The 7165-nt window shown below is 39.8% G+C and overlaps 1 long non-coding RNA gene across 1 annotated transcript; it reads right to left on the bottom strand.

The window, feature by feature from the left end:
* Positions 1 to 3927: 3927 nt before the first annotated feature.
* Positions 3928 to 6867, bottom strand: LOC139073374 (uncharacterized). Its single transcript, XR_011522028.1, has 3 exons — positions 6738 to 6867; positions 5478 to 5516; positions 3928 to 4473 (listed from the first exon to the last, which is right to left on the bottom strand). It is a non-coding gene; the product is annotated as an uncharacterized lncRNA (long non-coding RNA).
* Positions 6868 to 7165: the final 298 nt, after the last annotated feature.

Raw genomic sequence — 7165 nt, 5'->3', positions numbered from 1 at the left:
CCTGGGCGGGAGACGGCGCTGTGTAGTCCGGCTGGGTATTAGGGACCGGGGGTCGAACGTAGAGTGGGTGGGGAGAGCGGGAACGGAGTGAGGGAAGGCTGTGCGGCTCTGCATAAAACAACTGGTTAGCCGAGCACATGGGTGGGTCCTTCGGAGCGTTGGCGGGGTTCGGCGGGGGCGGTGGCCACTGCTGGACTGGCGTGGTGGTTTTGATCCTGTGCAGTTCACCGCAATCGCCCGGGTACTTGGCCATTCTGTAAAGTGTTTCCCCAAGGTGAACGAAGCCCGGCATTAAAACTCATTTGTCCATGGCACACATGTTGCCGAGGGTCGGATTAGAAGGCGCTTTAATTCTGCTTACGCCTTAGCTGATGCGCGAATGGACGCGGTTCTCGATCCGTTTACACAATAGCCAGGAGCGTTGTCTCCCTATTTAAAAAGGGAAAAGCAACGTGGCGCCCAGCCCTGAAGGGCTCCGGCTCTACCTACCTCCCACCATGTGGCTCGCCAAGCCTCGGAGTTGGCCGAGCGCAGCAGCTGCCGTGCAGAACTGGCAACTCCGTGCTCCATTAGGTCAACTGGTGGGAATTTATTATGCAAAACTATTTCTAGAAACTGATTTATTAAATATAATCTGAAATTGTTTGATAATATTTTTCTTTGAATTTTCTCAAACTGATGAAGTAATTGAAAGGGGTTCTTCCCCACCTCCAAAATTTACAATACTATTATCTCACGTGCTTCAGAATTTACATGGAAATTGATAGAAAAGGGATTCAGATCTATCACTAGTGGTGGTTTAAAGAAACATGAATCTAATATTTCAGTAATCAAAATAAGATGTAAAATAATTGTCTAAGTACAAAGTTACGACTTATACTTGGAAATATGGGAGAAAAAATCCAACTTGACATAAAAATTACCATTGTCACAAGACAAAAGATTTTTCCTTATCATCCTTAGACTTTCCTCAACTAAAAATGAGATAAGAATGTAAGCATAAAAAACCTAATTAAAAAAAGACATCGTTTCACTTTGCGCTCTAGATGCCCTGCAGCGTAGTACTAGTCTTACAACCACGTGAATTTGTTCACATTTCTCCGTGAAACCTGTTGAAAGAAGCTGTGTTGTGAGGTAGGTACATAACACCACTCCTGCCATGTTTTTAAAAGCTTCCAACTCAAACTGGGGATTGGGACAAAAGATAATAAATGTTGCTTATTTTATTACAATAGTAATTCAAAGAGAATGTGGTGGTTATACTTGGAATAAAGATAAAAGAAGTATTTGTGTTTTACAAGCTATTCAATTATTTGATGGTTGCTTATTGAAATGAAGGATCAGTCTACTAAACCACCTCAAACACTAATTGTGGTGTAAACATAATTTGGCTTATAATTGCTTGTAATTAGTTGCTTTTCAGTTACTATTATGCTTTTTCCCAATGCAATTTAAGTTAATGTAAAAGTGCCAAGAATCTTGGCAAGGTAAGTCCTTGCTAATTTGATATAGGATAATTTAAATAGTGCCCATCAACTGTACTGGTCCTTTGTAAAATCTATTATTTTTCTTAAGCATCACTACTATCTAGAAGCTCAAAGTCTCTTGTACTATTTGCTAAGTTGGTCAGTAAATTCTTATTTAAATATTTCTCTGAACTTAATATGTCCAAAATATATCTATCATCATTCCTTTATCATCAGCCCCATTTCTATCAAAGTGACTGTTTTTCCCACTTTACCAGTTAAAAAAAAGTGCTTAATGATCATTTTGCACTCTGAACATAAAGGATTGCTTAAAGGACTTAAAGGACTCCCATCCCCTGTGCCTTCTTAAGGCACCTCTAATTGTACCCTCCCACCCCCTTACTCTCTTTAGTAATCCTTCCTATTGAGATCTTACCTAAATTTTAAAAAATCCGTACTTGACCCCACTTTTACCTTCAGCTATCACCCAATTTTTCTGCTCTCTTTCACAGCGAAACTCCCTAAAAGACATAAAGACATATCTATCCTTTTGGTCTTCACCTCCTTATCTCTTCTTCAAACCCTCCAAATGGGTATGTCTCCCTACCTGCTTGACTGAAATGGCCCTTCTCAAGGCCCACATCTTGTCAAAGCTAATGGTTCAAAGAGTGGTGTCAATCTTCATTTGACTCAGTCTTTCAATAGCTTGTGACACAATTAACTACACCTTCCTTCTTGAAACAATTCTCCAGGCTTTTGTGACACCTGTCTTTCGGTTTTCCCTCTACATCTGGATATCCTTCCCAATGCCGCAGTGCCCTTGGCTTCTCCTCTGCCCTCTTCTCTATGTGCACATTCTCCCTAAATGACTTATGTCATCCAGTCCATGGCATATGACACATCCATATATTAATGACTTTCAAATCTATGTCTCCAGCCCAGACATCTCCTTTGAATTCCAGACTTTGGCACAGTTGCATATCTGACATTTCTATTTGAATGTCTAATAAGCATATCGAAGCTAAGATGACTCAAAGAGAGCTGCTTCTTTTCACAGCAAAATCTGGCCCCTCCCCACAAAAATGAAAAGAAACAAAAAACTCAGCTATCCCCAACTCAATTCCCTGGCTGACCTCTCTGCCTCTGTTCTTGCTTCCCTATGGCCTACCCTTCAGCCCATCCACTCCAGCAACCATCTCATTAAATAGCACTTACTCAAGCCCCCAGTCATTCTTGATTCTACTCTTTCCTGCGCTCCCCCTACCAGTCCAGTCTATCATTTGCCTTGTTGATGATACTTCTAGAACATTTCAAGAATGTGTTATCTTCTGTCTTCACTGCTCCCACGACCCTAATTCAGAGCGCTCAAATTGGTTCTCCTTGGACTCCTGCAGTAGCTTTCTAGCCAGTCTTTCTGCCTATACTTTGTCCCTCTTAGATAACTTACTACAGAGCAGCCAGGGTGATTTTTTTAAACATAAATCCAATTATGACACTTCTCTTATTTTAATATTTAAAAATTCTCCAGTGGTTTCCCATGACACTTAAAATCAAAATTCGTTACCTTAGGTTTCAAACCCCTCCATGATCTGGTCCAAGACTAATTCTCCTCCAGCTCATCTCCACCATTCACACCCTGTGCCCCAGCTGTATTGACCTTTCACCTTTTAGGTCCTTTTCACTTGTCTGAAGTGCTCTTTCTCCTCCTCTTTGTATGCCTTGTTCATCCTTGTCACTTAGGTCTTAGCTTAAATGTCACTTCTTCTGAGAGGTCCCCTGTAATGTAGCGCACAGGCTAAGCTACTATAACAGAGATCCCCAAATATAGTAACTCAAAAGAGATTAAAGTTTATTTCTCTCTCACATAATGACTAGATGGAGGCAGCTGGTAACAGGCAAATGGGCAGCTCAGCTCCATGAGATCATTCAGGGACCCAGGTTCCTTCTAGCTTTTTCTAGACCCTCTGGTAAATAGGGTGAAACGTTAATTCACATGATTGAAGCTGGCCTACAACTGTCTACATTCCAGCCTGGAAAAAGAGGAGGAAGAGAAAGTGGAGGAAAAAACCCAATTTCCTTATGAAAACAAGGTCTGGAAATTGTAACATCATTTCTGCTCGCTTAGTCATATGTTCACACCCAGCTGCAAGGGAGGCTGGGAAATATAGTTGCTGCCTGGGTAGCTAGTTGGCTGGTGAGAGCTTGGAGTATTCTACTACTGAAAGGAAGGAGGGAGAGAATGGATGTGGGGCCTGTCATGCCTTTCCTTACCACTTAATCTACAGTAGCCAGCTAGTCACTCCCTGACACACCGTTCTGCTTTAATTCTCTGTGTGATCTTATTGTTCTCTTGTATTTACTAGTTTGTTGGTTGTCAGCTCCCTCTCACCCTCAATTACATTTTAAGCTACGTAAAAGCTTGCTATATAATACTGTATAGCATTGCCCAAAGGAAGTATTTGGCATAAGGTTGGTATTTAATCAGTATTAGTCGAATAAGTGAATTTTTAAGCACCCTCCTAATAGATGTGCTCTTTCAAACTGACTTTATCTCCCAACATTCCATTAAAGTGCCCCCTCCCCCCCCACACACCATTCCCTGTGCTGTCAAAATCTTACTCAGTTTCCGATGCTAGTTACAATTCCACATAACATTCTCCAGGACAACACTCCTGCACACGCTGACTGTGTTCATTATCTCTTGCTGCATAACAAATTACACAAACCTAGTGGCTTAAAACAACACACGTATTATCCATTACTTGTGTCGGTTGGGAGTTTGCACATGGTTTAGCTGGGTCCTCTGCTTCAGGGTCTCTCACAAGGCTGCAGACAAGGTGTTGGTCCATGCTGCAGTCTCATCTCAAGGTTCCACCAGGAAAAGATGTACGTCCAAGCTCACATGGTTGTTGGCAGAATTCACTTCCTTACAAGCTGTTGGACTGAGGGCCTCAGTTCCTTGCCATGTGGGCCTCTCCATAGGTCAGCTCACAACATTAACAGCTCGCTTCATCAAAGGCAGAAACAGAGAGTCTGCTGGTAAGTCAGAAATTACAATCTAATATAATCATGGCAGTGGCATCCATCACCTTTGCACCTTTGACGTATTCTATTGGTTAAGACGGTTAGGAGAAAGTCAAAGGTTCCGCTCACGCCGAAGGGGAGTGGATTTCACAAGGGCATGACTCCGGGAATTAGGGATGATTGAGGGCCAGTTTAGAACCCAGCCACCACGCTCACCACCCTCTGGGACCTTCCAAAGCATTTGTAATTAAGACCACATAAGTTACCGCTTCATGGCTTCATTGTTGGTTTAATCTGCCAACTAAATTGGCACATCCAAGTGTTTTGTTTTGATATCCCAGTCTCAAAACAAGGCACACACGTAAATTTTCATATGCTTTCACGTTGAATTCAAAGTGACAGGGTGGTGTGCTGGAGCTGACTTCTCCTTGTTTGCAAGAGCCATTTGTTAAGTTTTCAGAAGTTTTAGGAGCAGTTGACACCACGTTGGTAGCTTGAAATTGGCTATGGTGGGAGTATTTACTTCAAGGAGATTGGGGACTAAAGCAGGGCTCTCCATACCCTCCAAGAGGCAGTCATTAAACATTTACCAGTACACCACTAGTTGTCACATCTGTCACTTCGATGGTGTTGAAAACATGGTTTTTTCTAATAGAAATGTGAGTGCCACTACCCAAGGCTGTTGTGGGGCTTCATTAGGATTACAAAGGAGAAAAGTGTTTTGGAAACTGTAGAACAGCATGGAAAGAGAAGATACAGTATCATTATTACAAAATACTGATGTGAAAGTTCTGAAGAAAGGAAAAACGCTGCAAGGCCTGAGACATTTCACATTAAATTGTGAAACAAAAGGGCCCAGATATAATCGCTCCCAAAAGCTGACTTCTTTCTTGTGACTAATGTGGATAAGAGGAAATATGCCAAAAATGAAAATGCAGTTTTGTTTGGAGTGACTCCCCTTAAGTTCTGTATTGTATTTCAACTTACCAGACATAGAGGAAACGCAGGTAACAGAAGAAAATGAAACTAAGAAGAAAGAATAAGAAACTCAGAATATAACAAATTTAGTGACGATGTTTCCTAGGATGAATTAAATATTTAACAGCAGATATAAAGTTAAAAATAAGAAAAGATAGACAATGACCCTAATGGAAAGGGACAAAGCTATTTATAAACAATTTTGTTGACCACGGTCCTGACAAAATATACCAACATAATTTTCTTACTTATTTTCATCAGTAATTAAATATTCAGTAAGCAAAGAATTTGTAATGTGCTGTTTGCAAATTTCATGTGGTTCATAAACACTTTCATCGTTTCAGTTTTTAAATATTTAAGCAGATAGCCTCTTTGAAGGTTTTTTTTCTTTTGAGGTTTTTTTTTTTTTACTGTTTTTGAGTTCCACTTTTGTATTTTCTTGTTTTATCATGATCTCAACTTGGACTCATTCTGTCATCTAAAGGATTAAAAAAGTAATTGTTTTGAATGTGTGTAAAATATAAATTAAAATGTTAAAAATTACAAATTAAAACTCTTTTCAGATACTTCAAAAAGCTGCTTTTCTTCCAAAATGTATAATTATTTGTTAAAGACAATAAATATATGAGTTATAATTAGTAACAATAACTCTTAAATTTGCAATGATAAAGTTTTTTAATTTTTAAAACGTTAATGAAACCTTATTAAATATCTTTATGAAAATTAAACTATCTGCAATTCTAGTATAATACGCCCATTTTGCTACTAATGTAAAGAGTCTATATTACACTTCATGTGTGTTATGTCTATCCCTACATATACGCAAATTTAAGAAAAACATAAAGGCGTTCAGTATGGCAAAGTGTTCCTCAGCCACATATTCAACTATTTGAAATTTCATCCTCATTGGTGAGTATCTCTGGTGTCCTGAGAAAAGCAAGAAAATGGATACTTGGCACTAGGAAAAGATACTTCATTAGACCCAAAACTATTGCGTTCACAATGAGAGGAAGAATTTGACAAGTTAATGCCTGTTTTTTGTCTTTTCTGTTATCTAATTGTTTCTGCTATTCAAGTCCTCCCCACATTCCTAAGCAAGTTCTTTCTCCTATGTCAACAGCACCATAAACCATGAACCCTTACGGCATTTGTACTCAGTTGCCTTTTGTATTGTGGACATAGGGTAAGAGACATGGAGAAATATTTCCCTGGAGTCTAATTGTTGTTATTTCCCGTAATGGATGTTTAAGTTTATGAGTCATACTATACCTGTAACGTGCACTGGATTCCAAGCGACAGAGTTCCCCATGCGTTATTTAATAAATGCCTTTTTGGGTATGTTTGTGACGTGCAGGGTCCAGGGCAGAGCCCTTCTTGCTGGGTCTAAGATATTGCTTCCAGTTCACAGAATTATTATCTCTGGACTGCAGCTTCTAACAGCCTTTTATAGCTGTAGCTTAAAGTCTCAAACCCCTAGCTCTTCCCTAGTCTTCTATGCCACTGGTAGGCATAAAGGTTTCTTAGAGTAGAGGTTTTTAATCTTTTGGGCCCCTCCAGTTACTCTATTTCAAAAAACCTGTCAAACTGAAATGAAAAAGTCCACATTTTCTGAGGCCAAATATTTACAGAAATTCAGTTCTTGTGTCTATTGTGTATGGTAAATTTTTGAGTCAGGTATCATGGGAAGTAAGTTCTTT

Source organism: Equus przewalskii, chromosome 9 (genome assembly GCF_037783145.1).
Source record: "Equus przewalskii isolate Varuska chromosome 9, EquPr2, whole genome shotgun sequence".
NCBI lineage: Eukaryota > Metazoa > Chordata > Mammalia > Perissodactyla > Equidae > Equus > Equus przewalskii.
Note: the sequence above shows the minus strand (reverse complement) of the source record. Positions and strands in the feature narration are given on the sequence as shown.